Source organism: Narcine bancroftii, chromosome 6 (genome assembly GCF_036971445.1).
Source record: "Narcine bancroftii isolate sNarBan1 chromosome 6, sNarBan1.hap1, whole genome shotgun sequence".
NCBI classification, from domain to species: Eukaryota; Metazoa; Chordata; class Chondrichthyes; order Torpediniformes; family Narcinidae; genus Narcine; species Narcine bancroftii.
Window position 1 is genome coordinate 204,887,105 of NC_091474.1, and position 17,498 is coordinate 204,904,602.

Consider the following 17,498-nt stretch of genomic DNA (forward strand, 5'->3'; position numbering starts at 1 on the left):
TTCAACTTTTTAAGCTTAGCACATAAGGTATTTCATTTACTCATAGCATGTAATTAAAATATTACCTATTTTACACAATAAGCAATTAAAACGCAATTGTGGATTTTTTTATGAATCACTTTCTGATTTCTTGCAGTATATACTTCTATATCTGCTGGATTCCTTATGTAGCAATGTAGCTCTGAAAAACTCGTTGAATGTTGTGGAAAATCATTTTCATATACTTTAACCAGCACCAGATTTGCATGATTTTATGATCCCTGCTAATCCCATGGTGTTCTAAGTTAGAAAAGATTAATAAAACGTGTGCCTTTGTTTCTATTCTCTATATTTGTGTCTCTGTTCCAATGATTAGTTCCTTCTGCACCCTTACCTTGAATTTTCTCCTGTAAGTTGTTTCTCCAAAGGTGTTAGTTCCATCCTTATATTGTAGCAGAAATCATTTTCATCTGTTTTCTAGCATCTCCAAAAATCCAATATACATAAAATAGTAAATTGTATATGTCCAGATGAAGTGTTCATATCTGAAAGTGGGACTTGAAGCCACAACCTTCTAGCTTAAAACTAAGAGTGGTAGCAACTGAACTGAGCAAAGGATCATGAAATAGTGAGCTCAAAATGAACCCATTTATACGATGAATCTGTGTAAGGTTTTCTTTTAAAATAATCTATTATTACACTCCCCAGCATTATGGCAATTTGTTGGTTTCCATTGGAAGCAGTTTCCATCACATTACAAGAACAAAATCAGATCATAAACACTTGTCGCTTAAAATGTTCCTCATGAAATTTTGGTTCTTTGTTAATGGCTAGTTTATTGAATTTTCAGCTATCACGCGATTTAATTAACTCTATCTGAACTCTTCATAACAGTGAACATTTCTATGGAATATGCTTCGATGTAAACTGCTCCAAGAGAACAAAATCCCTTTTTTCAAAAATCTATCCATTCTCGAAACATTGGTTATGTATCTTTATTTTTGCTACATAAAATACACTTTGATCTGCTAAGTTCCTCAAGAATTGTTTTTTCTTCAACCACGATGTCTGCAGATTTTCATGTTTTACTTAGTAAAACTTTTCTACACCAGCTTCAAAGTTGACTTGTCTTTCCTGAAATTTGGTGTTCAAAATAGGGAATAATATTCCAATTAAGGAATAGCATTGGATCATTTTGGTTCAAATAATTTCTAAAATATGTCATAATAACTTTTACAGAACATACTGTGGAAGAGGGCAGCTCAGTATGAATCTTTAAGATCACGATGGTATGCTGACTGATAAAAACCTACCCCACATCAATCTAACCTAGAGGTTTTCAAACTGCCTCCCTAAACTCCCATTCCACCTTAAGCAATCCTTATGCCATAAGTGCTCTGTGATTGGTAAGGGATTGCTTAAGGTGGTATGTGAGGGGGAAGGGAAGGTTGAGAACCACTACTGCAGACACATGACACAATTATTACTGAAATATTTTCCTTGAGTACAATTGTCATTGGCCCCTTTCCTTTGGAGTTATGAAACCGTGCACATTTAAAGGGTGATAAACTACAGCATGCTGTTGTTCAGAGGGACTTGGGAGTGCTTGTGCATGAATCACAAAAAGTTAGGTTGCAGGTGCAGCAGGTTATTAAGAAGGCAAATGGAATGTTGGCCTTCATCACTGGAGGAATTGAATTCAGGAGTAGGGAGGTAATGTTGCAACTGTATAATGTACTGGTGAGACCGCACCTGGAGTACTGTGTCCAGTTCTGGTCTCCATATTTGAGGAAGGATATACTGGCTTTGGAGACGGTCCAGAGGAGGTTTACTAGGGTGATCCCTGGGATGAAGGGGTTGACTTATGATGAAAGATTAAATCGTCTAGGATTGTATTCGCTCGAGTTCAGAAGAATGAGAGGAGATCTTATAGAAACATATAGGATTATGAAAGGTATGGATAGGATAGATGTAGGAAGGTTTATTGAGCTGGCTGGGGAAGCTAAAATGAGAGGACACAGTCTCAAGATTCGGGGGAGTAGATTTAGGACAGAGATGAGGAAAAATAGTTTTTCCCAGAGAGTAGTGAATGTTTGGAATTCTCTATCCAGGGAAGTGGTTGAGGCTGCTTCATTAGACATATTTAAAATTTGGTTAGATAAATTTTTACATGATAGAGGAATTAGGGGATATGGGGAGAAGGCAGGTAGATGGAGTTAGGTCATAAATTAGATCAGTCATAATCTTAATGAATGGCGGAGCAGTCTCGATGGGCCATTTTTGGCCTACTCCTGTTCCTACTTCCTGTGTTCCGATGTTCCTATGTCAATTAGGTACGATTAAAACAGTGGTTTTAAACTTTTTCTTTCCATCCACATACCACCTTAAGCAATCCATTACTAATCACATAGCACCTATCGCATAGGGATTAAAATGGTATGTGAGTGGAAAGTAAAAGGTTGAGATCCACTGTGATAGAAGATGAAAGGTGATTTAATAACATTTAAGATTATCAATACATGAGTATTAACTCTTGAATGCTTTCATTGCCTATCCTCTGTTTCAGTGTTGAATCTTGAAGTTTGCAGGCAATCAGTGATGTCCCTCTGAATTCCATGAGGTGGAGACCATCATGTAACTTAGGCTGCATCGAAGGAAAGATTAAAAAAAGCAAAGATTGAAGAGTGAAATCTCTTCTTCATGCAGCACAGTGAAATTTAAAGTGGCAGAGAGGAATGGAGATGGTAACACTGGTGAACAAATAACAGAAAGGGAATGTGTGCAGAGATGAAACAGTTCTGGCCCTTAACCAAACATGAGTAATTTCCTCAGACTCTGGAGATTTAGACAAAAATAATTATTAATGGTGTCACACGAATTTCTGCAATTCTGTTCCTTATCCAGATGAAATTTTTGAAAATATGCATGAGGACATGGAAGATTAGACTTGACACACTGAATGCAGCTCTGCAGGACAGCATAAGCAACAACTATCGATTACATCCAAGTGCCTGTCTAAAAAGAAGCATCTGAGATGATGGGGATGGATATGTTCAGATGTAATACACCTCCCACAAGTTGCCAGATAGAAAAGGATATGGAAGAAGAGGAAGGCCAGAGGCACCAATCCGATCAGGAAGGCCAGAGGCACCAAGTCGTGCCTGAGAACATAGTTCTCAGAGCCACTAGTTTTAAACCACAGATTCTAATGGAAATTAAATTCATGAGCAAGGACCACAAACTATTTTCCAAAACGTGTCACATCTGGCAAGTATATGAGAGAGTCCATCACCAAACACTAGGAGAAACAGTAAGATGTCAGTTCACTATATTCGCTTCTGGCAAAAAATAAAACGAAGGAAGATCCTCAGATGACTTTATTATTGATCACTCTGAATTAACTTGCTTCCTAAGAGGCAGCTTGCATGGCTGACTGGAAGAGTTTGAAGATCATAGAACCTAGAACATTATATCACAGTACAGTACAGGCCCTTCAGCCCTCAATAATGTGCCAACCCATATATTCCTTTAAAAAAGTACTAAACCCTCCCTAACCCATAACCCTCTATGTTTACTCCATCCATGTGCCTGTCAAAGAGTCTCTTAAATGCCCCTTGTGTGGTCTTGACTTTATTTTTCAAGCTGCTTGAATCAACAATGCACTTGAATTCTGTCGGGTCTATTTTTGTTCCAGTGTACACCATGCACATTGCTTACTGGAAAATTTAGTTCTTTGTTATACATGTATAATAACACACCTTTTCCCTTTTTAAAAAGAATAAAAATAAACAATATTATGTCCACATAACAAGGGTATCCATATTCCATGGCCAGTCTCTTTCCACTCAACAGCTTTCAATCAGTCTCTGAGGTGGTTTAACAGTCCCTTTTTGGTTGGGTATGTGTTTCCACCAGTATACTGTATTGCTTGCATTTGCTATGTTAGTATTTGTCTTTCTGTGAACACTGAACAACATGTTCCTTTTCTACATGCGCTGGCCCCTTTTGTGTACTGACAGGTGACAGGTCACGGCCATAGGTTGGAGCTTGTGGTCATAGATCCACTCAGTTTCTTCTGAGAGGTGTCTCTCCCTGTCTGGATCTGGTAGGAATGTGGATCTATTTCCTCTTGTACATATCCTTGCATGGACCATATGCCAGAATTGTGATCTTGGATTTCAACGTGAACTCCAGGCTTTAAGACAGGTCAGCTTTTTGCATTCTTATCTTGATACTGTTTCTGTTTTACTTTCTCTTCCACTTTAGCCTGTTTGACCTTTTGTGTTCTTCTGGTGTCAACAGATTTTCATGCATTGGAAGGTTGGTCCGTATGCGTCGACCCATCAGCATTTGGGCAGGAGAAAGGCCATTCTGTAGTGGTGCTCTTCTGCGAATCATTAGATTTCACTGGAAATCCTCTCGTCCATCATGCGCTTTCTTCATGAGGCTCTTCACCACCTTGACAGAACTCTCTGCTAGGTCATTAGACTTTGGGCTTGAAGTTATATGTTGAAATCCCCAAGTATTGGCAAAGGACTCAAATTCACTGCTTGAAAATTGTGGACCATTGTCTGATAGTACTTCACAAGGAATTCCATGCCTCGCAAACACATTTTTCATGAAAGTGGTAACTGTAGTGTTTCTACCTCTGGGTAGATTGTCTGTTACTACTATATGAATCGTCCCATTACAGTCAAACAAATCTACTCCAACTTTTAAGTACGGCCTGTCTGGTACAGGATGTGGTGTAAGTGATTCTACTTGCTGCTTTGGTCTATAGGAAAGGCATATTTTGCATGAAACAGTGGTCTGACTTGTCTCTTGGTACATTCTTGGGCAGTACATCACCCCTCGAGCTCTACATTTGCATTTTTCCTCACCAAGATCGTGCATCTTCTGGAGTATTTCCTTGCACAGCAACACTGGAATCACAAACCTGTTCCCTTTGAAAACCATGTATTTCACAACTGACAGTTCATCTCTGCATGCCCAATAATCCCAAATACCCACTGGACAGTCATTCTCAGCTGCTGGCCATCCTTTCTGCATTGTATCTTTGAACGCTTTCATTTTTCATCTGTCTCTGTTGTTTCCTGATCTGCTCTGTTCTATCCCGGGATACTGGAAATGTGGTGATAATCATGTCAACATAGGCCTATATCTCTGCATTAACCACTTGGTCACTCATTTCTGTCTTGTCAACTGCTTGAGACCGTGCATCAGCTGCAAACATGTAGATGTTTCCTGGCGTGTAGATCATTTTCACATCGTATTTCTGCAGTCTTATCAACATGCACTGTACTCCCATGGGACAGTCATTCAGTGGTTTGGACATAATTGAGACCAGTGGTTTATGGTCTGTCTCTACTTGAAGAGCTTGTCCATAAATGAGTCAATGGAATCTTTTGCATGGATAAGTGCTGGCAAGAAGCTCTTTCTTTCTCTGTGCACAGTTGGCTTTTGCACTGTGTCCTCATGTTGCCATGTGTCCTCATGCTGCTGCAGTAGTACTGCTCCAAGGCCACATCGGGATGCATCAGCTGACATCTTGGTGCGCCTATCCGGATCATAAAATTTTAGTACAGGCTCTTCTGTTAAGCCTTTTTTTTGAGTGTCAAGAAGTACTCTTCTTGCTCGTGCAATCAGATCCTCTCATTTTTCTGCTCAAGGAGTGACCTACATGGTGCTGACACAGTCAACAGACGATGGATGAATGTAACCACATCAGTCATCATCCCCAAGAAACATTTCCCCTCCTCTTTGTTTTGGGGCCTCACAAAATTCTCAATGGCTGATGTTTTTCTTGGCTCACTCCCTCTTTCCAGTAGACGTCTTCTGAGTTTATCTGATCTGCAGTGCTGTACGACTTGATCCAATAATTGGGTTGTCCAAATCAGCTGGCATGTAATTGCATCCAACAGCTAGCTGGCGTAGTCTCGTCACGTACTGAGCAATTGTCTGGCCATCTTCTTGTCTCGTTCTCCGAAACAAATGGTGTTGAAATGTAGCATTCGGTGTCACTACATAGTGTGCATTTAATGCATCTACCGCTTTCTGGTACTCATCCTTTCTTCCAGTATTCAAAAGTGTCTTAAATGTTTCCCAAACAGCAGGTCCAGCAGTGAAAAGAAGTAACGCCCTTCTCTGCGCTTTTTGTTCAACTGTACCGGTATGTAGAAATAGGCCACGACTGTCGGCGTAGGATTCAAATTCTTCCAGCCATGCCTTCCACTTCACACTTACAGTGCTTGCATCACCCGTTGGGTCAAAATGAGCAATTCCACTATGTGTTAGAAAGTCACCGTCTGCACCAGCCATGAGGAAATATTCCAGCCCCAAAAGTACTGAGTCACAGAGAAAATTCTTATCACCTTGAAGTTCTCTGTAATCCTCTGTAATCTTGTTTAGTCTTTAATTTTCTTCAAGCTTCTTTCATCCTCGTCACCAATGTCACATTTGTGGCCCGAAATGTGAAGTTAATAAAACATTAAACACAAGTTTTATCAGGTAAACTTCTCGGTGGCTTTATTTTCCCGTTTCCTTTGTTCTCCTGCTTGTGTTCTTATCTCTCTCTCTCATACCACGTGACTTCCGGTACATCTCATACATATTCATTATCATGACAGTATCCTCTGCAGCATTTTACAAAATGATTCTTCTTCCCACATAAGCAGGACTTTTCAAAGGCAGGACACATCTTTGGAATATGTCTTCCTCTGTACCTGTCATGCTTGCTGTTCAAGTCTACCTCTTTGCTTTGGAAACTCTGATGCTCTGCTTCCGTTTTCTCCACATGCACTGTTGTGTCTATCATGTGTCAGCTCCTCATCTTGTGAACGCGTTGTCTCTACTGCCCTACACATACTCACAGGCTTTCCAGTGTCAAATCTTTCTCATGCATCAGTCTTTCTCTAAGCCCATTATCTGGGATTCCGCAAACTATTCTGTCTCTAATGAGTGAGTTTTTAAATCTCCAAATTCACAGGACTTACTCAGTGTGTGTAGCTTGGCTAAGTATTGGTCAAAGCTCAGACCTTGTTTCTGGTCACAGGAGAAAAACCTGAATCTCTCAAACGTGACATTTTTACTTGGAACAAACTACTCTTCAAATCTTTTCATCAGAGTGTCCAACATGAAAGCTGTCTCATCAATTTGAAAACTGTTATCCAAGGCATCCTCACCCATCCCATGTAAAATATAGACACTTTCCATTCTTCATTGGTCTCTCCCACTCCACCAGCCTCTAAATAAATGATGAATCACTATTTGAAGCATTTCCAATTATTGGTTAGATTGCCAGTAAACTGCATCACTGTGGGAGGACTCATCTTATCCATGATGGGAACTATTGTCTTTTCTTAGTTACTCACACACTCCTGATACCACGTTTGTTCCTTGAAGAACTATAGATATAGAGCACCACAGCACAGAAAATAGGCCATTCGCCCTTCTTGTCAGTGGCGACATACCATTCTGCGAGTCCCACTGACCTGCACCCATTCCATTATCCTCCAGACCTCTTCCATCCATGTATCTATCCAACTTATTCTTCAAACTTCAGAGTCTGCATTTACCACATCAGATGGCAGCCTGTTCCAAACTCCCACTACTCTCTGAGTGAAGTAGTTCCCTCAGATATTCCCCCACTTTTCACTCTAATGCCACATCCTCTCATACTTTTCTCTCCCAATCTAAATAGAAAGAGCCTACTCCCATTTACTCTGTCTATTCCCCTCATAACTTTGTAAACCTCAATCAAATCTACCCTCATTCTTCTATGCTCTAAGGAATAAAGTCCCAACTTGTTTAATCTTTCCCTGTAGCTCAACTCCTGAAGACTCGGCAACATCCTAGTAAATCTTCTCTGCATTCTTTTGATCTTATTAATATCCCTCCTGCAATTTGCCAAAGAGAAATGCACAAAATACTCCAAATTTGGCCTCAGCAATGTCTTATACAACCTCGCCATGACATCCCAACTCCTGTATTCAATACTTTGATTCATGAAGGCTAAGATGCCAAAAGCTTCTTTTACAACCCTGTCTACCTGTGATGCCACTTTCAGGGAATTATGTATCTGTATTCCCAGATCCCTTTGTTCCTCTGCACTCCTCATTACCCTACCATTTACTATATATGTCCTATGTTATGAGCCCAGAGGACCCCAAAACCCAGCAGCAATAGAAATTCACCAAGACAAATGGTTACTTAAACAAAAGTTACTTTTAATTATCTTTAAACATGAAAACAAGATCAATCTTAAAGTTCTTTCATTCACAGTCCAATCTCACTTCTCACTCCTCTAACTTCACTGGTATCAGGCAATTCTTATGCTGTGTACCGAATATAACATTTATGAATTTTATCAGGCTTTGGTGCCTGAAAGGTAAATGGTTACCATTCAGGAAGGTTCTTGTCGGTTTTCAGAGAGTTTTTTTGTTCGCTGGACACAAACTGATTCCTTCAGATCAGCCATGTCAGTGTCTTGCTGAAGAAACGTGGCCCATCAGCATTTTCCAGATGATAACCCCTTTCTTTCAGATCACCACAGAGTTCCCTTTTGTTTCCCTTATTTCAAGTGAAACATTATGCAGCCAGTCCTCTCCTCTTGTATGGACCACAAGGGCTTTGACCAGGCTGAACTAAGAACTCACAACCCATCTTCAAAATAAGGTTTTTCCACCAGCTGTCCTGTTCCAGTCCCATCAGCTGCTGCTGAACTGTAGAACTGTGTCTCTCATAGAGAAAACCACATGACCCTTAGAACAGCAAACTGCACTCAGACTGCAGCACCAGACCCAATCTTCTGAGCTTGTTCATCTGTTGCTTCCCAAAGCAATAATCCATTACTCCACAGTATGTCAATTTACACTTACTTCTGAGTCCTTATAGGCATTCTTCAAAGTTTTTCTTCAAAGGTACTCAGAGCCTTGACCATCTGGCTTAAGCAGAACTCTGGCATTTTAAACGAGATCTGTTTTGAAGTGTTTGTATGTGACCTACACTAAAAAAACCTGCTACAATTTATCTCCTTTAAAACATATCTATATACACTTTCAAGCAGGGAAAACACCAGTCTGTAAAGGCAGAAGTTCGTCGCCCTTACGGCTAAAGACGTACGTCTCTGAATGCCCCGTGGCCGGCTCTGTGACGCCAATTACAACCCTTCTCAGGGAAGGATCATCGGTGGAGTACTGCGGTCTGCCACCAGACCTGAATGGGGGCATGCTAATGATGCTGTCAGCCCACGACCCATCTCCCCACTCACCCTTCGGAGCTGTTGGGGCAGCAGGATCCATCGGGGCAGCCAGTGCGGACTGTGACAGCTTCACCAGGCTGCTTCGGCCTTTGAGGTCACTCTCTGTGGCTCAAAACGTGGCAGAGTAATGGCTGTCTTCCTTACCTTGAATCCCCCACATGACTATGGCACCAGTAGCCCCACCTCCATTGGCTCCAGAGGGTGCTATGAGGTGCCCTCGAAATGGCACCACAGTTGTTGGCAAAATCACAAATGGCAATGAGGAAATGTACAGGAAGGAGACAGATCAGTTCATTGAATGGTGTAACGACAACAATCTTGCACTCAATGTCAGCAAAACCAAGGAGATGATTGTGGGCTTCGGGAAGAAGTCAAAGGAATAAGGCCCAGTCTTCAACAAGGGCTCAGTGGTGGAGAGGGTCAAGAACTTAAAATTCATAGATATTAACACCTCCAAGGATCTGTCCTGGAGCCTATACTTTGATGCAATCACAAAGAGGGCTCACCAGCGGCTATACTTTATGATGTGTCTGTGGTGGTTTGGTATGTCACGAAGTCTCTCATAAACTTCTACAGATGTACTGTGGAGAGCATTCTGGCTGGTTGCACCACTGTCTGGCACGGAGGCGCTAACTCTCAGGACAAGAATCAACTCCAGAGGGTTGTTAACTCAGCCTGTGACATCACAAGCACCAGACTTCACTCCATTGAGGACATTTACATGAGGTGGTGTCTTAAAAAAGCAGCCTCTATCCTCAAAGACCTCACCACCCAGGCCACTCCCTCTTCATTCTGCTACTGGGAAGGAGGTACAGGAGCCTAAAGATGAGCACTCAACGGCACAAGGACAGCTTCTTCCCCGCTGCCATCAGATTCTTGAATAATCATGAACCAAAGACACTGCCTTACTTTTTGTGCCCTATTATTGCTAATATTTTATTTTTATAGTAATGTTGTAAGATGGTTATAATATGAATGTTTGCACTATGATTCTCCCGCAAAACACTGAATTTCATGACAATGAATCCTGATTCTGAAATACTAATGGAAAAAAAACTGTTTAAGATCTCCCCCATCTCATTAGGCTCCACACAGAGATGAACACCCTGATCTTCTATGGAACCGATTTTGTCCTTTGCTATTGTTTTACTCTTAACATACTTGTAGAAACTCTTCGGGTTTACCTTCACATTATCTGCCAAAGCAACCTCATGTCTTCTTTTTGCTTACCTTAAGTATTTTCTTATATTTTCTATACTCTTCTAGAACCTCATTTGCTTCTTGTTGCCTATACACCTCTCCCTTCCTCTTTACAACATTGCTAATATCCCTTGAAAACCAAGGTTCCCTATGCCTGTGAACTTTGGTCCTGACAGGAACATGCAAACTCTGCACTCTCAAAATTTCCTCTTTTTGAAGGCCTTCCATTTACTAAACACATCCATGCCAGAAAACAACTTATCCTAACCCACTCTTCCTCAATCCTTTCTCATTTCCACAAAATTAGCATTTCTCCAGTTTAAAATTTCAACTCGAGGACCAGACCTATCCTTATCCATAATTAACGAAACTAATGAATCCATCATTAACCAAACTAATGACATTATGGTCACTAGACCCAAAATGTTCACCTACAAATACTTCTGTCACCTGACCTCTTGGTTCCCTAATTGGAGATCAAGTATTGTATGCTCCCTCGTTGGTAACTCTATATATTGATTTAGAAAACTTTCCTGAACACATTTGACAAACTCCAAGTCATCCAACCCTTTTACAACCCTGGGAGTTAAAATCTATCACAACTTTCTGTTTCTTATACCAGCCTGATATCTCTCTGCAGATTTTCTCCTCCAATTCTGACTATTTGGTGGTCTGCAGTACACTCCTATCAGCGTGATCACACCTTTCCCATTCCTCACTCCTCCCATATGGCCTCTGTGGGTGAGCCCACTGGGCTGTCCTGTCTATGCACTGCTATGGTATTTTCCCTGACTAGCAATGCCACTCCTCTCCCTTTCATCCCTCTCCCTCTATCACATCTGAAACAACAGAATACCGGAACATTGAGCTGCCAGTCCTGTCCCTCCTGTAACCAAGTCTCACTGATAGCAATAATGTCATAATCCCACGTGCCAATCCACGCCCTAAGATCGGTTGCCTTTCCAACAATGCAACTTTCATTGAAATAAATACCTTAGAATATTTTTATCATGTACAAACCTTTGATTTCTATCTATACATGCAGTCCTCGCATGACCTTTATCCTCCTTCACCTCACTCTCTAACACTCTGGTTACCATCCCCCGCCAATGTAATGTAAACCCCCTGGAGCAGCACTAGCAAACCTACCCACAAGGATGCTAGCCCCCCTCCAGTTCAGGTGCAAACTGTCCCATTGGAACAGGTCCTACCTTCCCTGGAACAGAGAGCCCTCTCGCCTGCACCAGCTCTTTAGCCAATATTTAGCTGCATTAACTTTCTATTTCTAGCCTCACTAGCACGTGGTATGGGTAGCACTCCTGAGATCGCAACCCTGTACATTCTGTCCTTCAATCTTACACCTAACTTCATAAACCCTCTTTGCAGGACCTCCTCATCCTTTCTATCCATGTCATTGGTCCCTACATTGGCCACATCAGGCTGCTCACTCTCCCTCCTGAGAATACTGAAAACTCAATCTGAGAGATCACGGACCCTGGAACCAGACCATCGGGATTCCTGACCTCTCCCAAAGAATCTCTTTTCTGTCTCCCTATTGAATCTCCTATCACTACTGCTCTTCTCTTTTCCCTCCTTCCTTTCTGAACTGAGGGTCCAATCTCGGTGCCAGAGACATGATTACTACAACTTGTCCCTGGTAATTTGTCCCCACCAACAGTATCCAAAATGGTATACTTAATTTTGATGGGAACATCCATAGGGGTCCCCTTCCCTCTCCTGACAGTCACGCAGCAACCTTGTGTGATTTTAACACTTAAACAACTTTATTTTTTGAGTTGCTTGAACCAACAATGCACTTGACTTCTGTCGTGGTCTACTTTTGTTCCCCTGCACACCACACTCATTGCTTACTGGGAGGCGTAGTTCTTTATTAAACACATGATATTTCAGCCTCCACTACTATCCCTGGAAAGGCATTCAAAATACCCACAACTCTCAAAATTTACCTCTAATGTCTCCCCTAAACTTAACACTCTTCACTTTTACACATCCTCTGGTGTTTACTCTTCCTGCCCTGGGAAAATGGTGCCGGCTGTTCACCCTATCTATACCTCTCATAATCTTGTAGACCACTATTAAGTCTCCTCTCATCCTTCTATGCTCCAAAGAGAAAAGTACCAGCTCTATTAACCTTGCCTCAGAAGACTTAATTTCCAACTCAGGCCACATTCTTCACCCTCTCCATAGATTCAACGTATGAAGCCACAAAAGAAATTGAGTTAACAAAAAAGAGATCATCCAGGAGCAAAGGGATTGATGCAAGAGGTCCCTCAAAGCTGGCCGATAAGCATAGAAAGAAATAAAAATTCATCTGGATTGTTGCCCCATACCTTAAAAAGTGAAAGGATAAAGGAAGAAAGTGAATGATTAGTTATACAGAGCTTTAGAGCCCATTTGCTTTGGGGGAAGCACCACAGGAAATTAATTTGAAATGGTCATCCTTGGGAGGTTATTTGTATCCTCTTGTAAAAACAGAACTAAAGTAAGAATTTAATTGGTCTGCCATTTCCTTATTCCCCATTATATATTCCCCTGATTCCGACTGCAAGGGACCTACTCTGGATTTCACCAATCTTTTCCTCTTGACATATTTATAAAAGCTTTTGCAGTCGGTTTTTATATTTGCCGCAAGCTTACTTTCGTAATTTATTTTTGCTCTCTTGATTAATCCCTTTGTCCTCCTTTGCTGCATCTTGAATAAGTTAATTTAATGTTTCTACAACTTCCTAGGGCAAAACTAAATTATCTTTGTGTTTAGCTTGAAGTTGTCTATCCTAATTTCCAATTTTTTTTTTCAGGAAGTGTCAGGATTTAAAAAAAAATTGAACATCCCTAAATTATAATGGAAGGTGTTCTGAGGGAAACCCCCACCCCCACCAGAGCACTGTAATATAGGCATCTCCAAAAATATGAACAGGTGGAGCAACAGTATATATTAGGATGTTCTATGATTGGAAGTCCAACTTGTGTGTGTCAGTGAACCAAAGAGCCAGCTGCTCTTGTCTCTTTGAATGCAGGGATGAGGCACTTGTTTTTTTTAATGGAAAAGGGGTATAAGCTATTTAGCCCAATGACCATCAGTTTTTGCCACCACAGCTAATTATACTGCAGATACTGACGTAAAGGAAGCAAATGTATTGCAGTTAGATTTGTGGATAATATATAAGTAGATAGGAAGACTGAGAATACCATCAGTTTTCAAAGATATTAATAGGTTGTATGCAAAACAATGCAATAGGTTGACAACTGGAGTATAATATAGGAAAAGGTGAAGTGCGTTTGTGAAAGAATGGCAAGAGAACATTAACAAAAAGACAAATTGCATAAAGCAACACCATAAATAGATTGAGGAGGTTGTGGTTTTATTCAGGAAATAGTGTATAGGTACAGCAGATATCAGAATGCTGATATGCATTTCATTAGCTGGTATGTAAAATTCATTTTTTTTAAACCACAACTGAAAAGGCATTACTGAGGCCACATCCAGAGTACCGAGAGTAATTTTAGTTCCCTCATTTCAGAGGAGAGTTGATTTTAGCAGTGCAGAGACTATTATGGAAAAAGATTAAACAGATTGAGTCTGTACTCATTGAAGTTTAAAAGATCCTGGCATTCCAATTGAAAGATGCACATTTTTACAGGGCTTGATAGTGTAAATGTTGGAAGCATGTGGAAGAGTCGAGCACAAGTGGATGTAATTTCAACATAAAGAGGTGGGGGAAAGGGGTTACTACTATTTTACAGGAAGATGGGGGAGAAATGTATAAAATATGGACTTTGGAAATCTTCACTCCAGAAAGATATGGAAGCAGATCCATTAAATATATTCATAGCCAGGATAGTTTTAATTTGTAAGAGAACTATAGGTTATGTAAAGAGGGCAGATAAGTTGGATCAACCATAATTTTATTGAATGACTGATCAAGCTTAAGTCCTTAATAGGGAAGATAGAAGTCAGATGCTTCACTGGCTTATATGCCTAAAATTGGGGGATATCTCAAAATAAGAGTTCACCTCTTTAGGATTGACCCAACAGAGAAATGACTGACAATGAATCAATGAATCCTCCAATAAATAGGCCAGTAAATGAGTATGTTCAAGATGCAGCAGAGATATTCTTGAATATTAAGAGAATCAATGGACATAGTAGTGTGAGGATGATCGGTCATGATTTTATTGAACAATGAAATCACGAGTGGTCATATAGTCTATGACTGCTACCATTTCTTCGAGTTGGGTCAAATAGCACAATCTTACCTTCCTCTTCTCTCCAAATGATATTTAACAAATTGCTTTTACTGTAACTAATTTATAGTAGATCAACAACCACACAATCCATAACAACTCAATTAACTCATCATGAGCTCGTCAACTTTCTCCACTTTGCTAATTTTCACCTTGACCTCATATTTAATCGGTCTATCTCTGGCAACACTCTCCCCTTTCTCAATCTGTCTCCATCTTGGGAGACAAATTCTCTAGATGTTTTATACAAACCCACCAACTCCCACAGTTAGTTGAAACACATCTTTTCACAACCTGTCCACTGTAAGAATTCTATTCTTTTCTCTCAAATCCTCAGTCTCCAGTGCATCTACTCCCAGGTTGAGGTCTTCCATTCGAGATCATCTGAGATGTCCTTCAAATAACACGATGCAGTACATCATGGGCTAAAGGGCATGTCCTGTGTTGTCATATTCTATGTTCTAACGTGGCTTCCCCTCTAGAAACCATCAACTCAACCCTATTCTGCATCTCTTCCATTTCCCGCACTGTCTTGGCTCCCTCTGCCCCCAGAGGCAACAAGGACAGAATTCCCTTGGTCTTCCCCTAGCACCCCACCAGCTTCCTCATCTAACATATTATTCACAATTTCCATCCTCTACAATGTGACCCCACCACCACACGTTCCCTTCTCCACCATCTGCAGGGACCAGTCCCTCCATGACTCCCTCATTCACTCATCTCTTCCCACTAATCACCCCCTTGACACCTACCCGTGACTGCAGGAAATGCTACATTTGTACCCACACCTCATCTTTCATGATCAGTTGGGGCCCCAATCCTTCGAAGTAAAGCAACACTTCACTTGTGAATCTGTAGGGGTCATCTACTGCATCCGCCGCTTCTTTGGTGGTCTCTACATCAGAGATTTGACGCTGACTGGGAGATCGTTTTCATTGAGCACCTTCACTCTGTCCACTGTAGTAGCAGGGACCTCTGAATGGCTAATCATTTTATTTCTGTGCCCCACTACCACACGTCTATCCATGGCCTATGTATTGCCAACCTGAGGCCACCCACATATTGAAGGACCACCTAATGTTCTGTCTGTGCACTCTTAGTGGATAGCATTAATAGTCTTCTGTTAGTCTTTCTCACTTTCCCATTCCCTCCATTCAGAAAGCTAACCCCTCCACCCATCACTTTGCAGCGTTTTTCTCTTCTGCCATTTTCACCTATGGTCACTTGCCTATTGACCTGTACTCCTCCCCCTGCCCCTCTCCCATCATTATATTCAGGCACCAGTCTGCCTTTTGCTCATACCTTGATGAAGGGCTCAGGCCCAAAACATTGGTTACACATCTTTACTACCTAAAGAACACTGCATGACCTGCTGAGTTTCTCCAGCATTTTTGTGTACTGAACTTAATGGATAAACTTACCTTCTCAAATTTACCTTCAGCTTTAGTACCCTGTTGCTCAATGGAATGGTATCAAAGCATTATTTCAATGTTTGTGATCTCTCAATAAGCAGATATGTCAGGTTTTTCAGTTATCCCAGGTGTCCAACAGTTAATTATCCTCCCTAAATAGAAAACTAAAGGTTAAGAATTGATCTGATGCACCTCAAGCATTGGAATGGGGCTCAAGAGATTTTGAATTTCCCTGGATATGCAAATTGGACATCATACATCCCCAGCCAATGAATCACTATTATTAACAACTTTGTAAGATTCAAATATTGGCTGTGAAGCAAATACATGTAATTCAGACCCAGTGAAAATTTCTAGAGTGCTATTTATTAAAGAGGAAAATGACATTCAATTACAGCACGCGATCCTTATATTTTCCCTTTTAAGTCACAGTCCCCTCAAGATCACAAACACCCTCATTCAATACAGGTTCAGCAGAGCTGAAATCTAAATTACAATGAAAAATATAGAGTGGAAATCAGTCCTTTCAGGTAGAAATCAAGCTGCGTTGGGAATATCATGGTGTATATCCTCCAAGTTATTGTGAGCAACTTTTCCACAACTTACCAATGACCAATCTTTGCATTCATTTTGTATTTTCATCTTGTTTGAGAGGTGCTGTTGAAGAACTAATCTGTACTTCTTCTCAGCAGTTTAGAAAGCACCCATTTCTTCCCAATGGTAGCCAATTAAACCAGCTAGTGTGTATTGGATGACGTGTTGTCGTTTTTCAGCAATATTGTATCCATCCAGGTTGGTGGAGGCATTTCTAATACTCATTATGCACTGTGTGAATGGTGGAAAATATTTGAGGTATTGAGAAATCACGCAGAAGGCATTAACCGAAGAATATCATCTCCAAGTTGCTCTTGGAGTCCCAGTCGGAAGATGGCTAATCACAAGCAAAAGACTGAACGTTGTCCAATTGCTCCTGCATTTAAGAATATACTGTTTCATTGTTTGAGGAAGTACAAATGGAACTGAACACAGGAGCTTCTCCAGTTCTGATGAAGCAGCAGCAAACCATTAATTGATGGCCTCCCTAATGACATAAATCCATGAATAAAAAAGCCAGACATCTGTGCATTGCTTTGAAGATATGCCTCCAAAACCATTTATCCCATGTGCTTAATACAGGTTTAGCCCTTGGATCATTCTTCTAATTTTTCATTTCAATTTTACTCAGGTTTTTTGATACCACATTTCAAATGAGGTTTATATCAAACTGGATATATTGAGTATAGGAGAAACTCCTCTATTAATTCTTTCAATGCTGGCATGTGATTTATTTGAAACATTGTCCAAGGATTGCAGCATTAATGTTGTATTCTACGATAATGAGA

The 17,498-nt window shown here is 40.8% G+C and overlaps 1 protein-coding gene across 1 annotated transcript in view; it reads right to left on the reverse strand.

Annotated features, from left to right (window-relative positions):
• tbpl1 (TBP-like 1) overlaps nucleotides 1-17,498 on the reverse strand; it is a 194,536-nt gene that overhangs the window by 18,021 nt on the left and 159,017 nt on the right. The gene's annotated exons all lie outside the window — the stretch shown is intronic.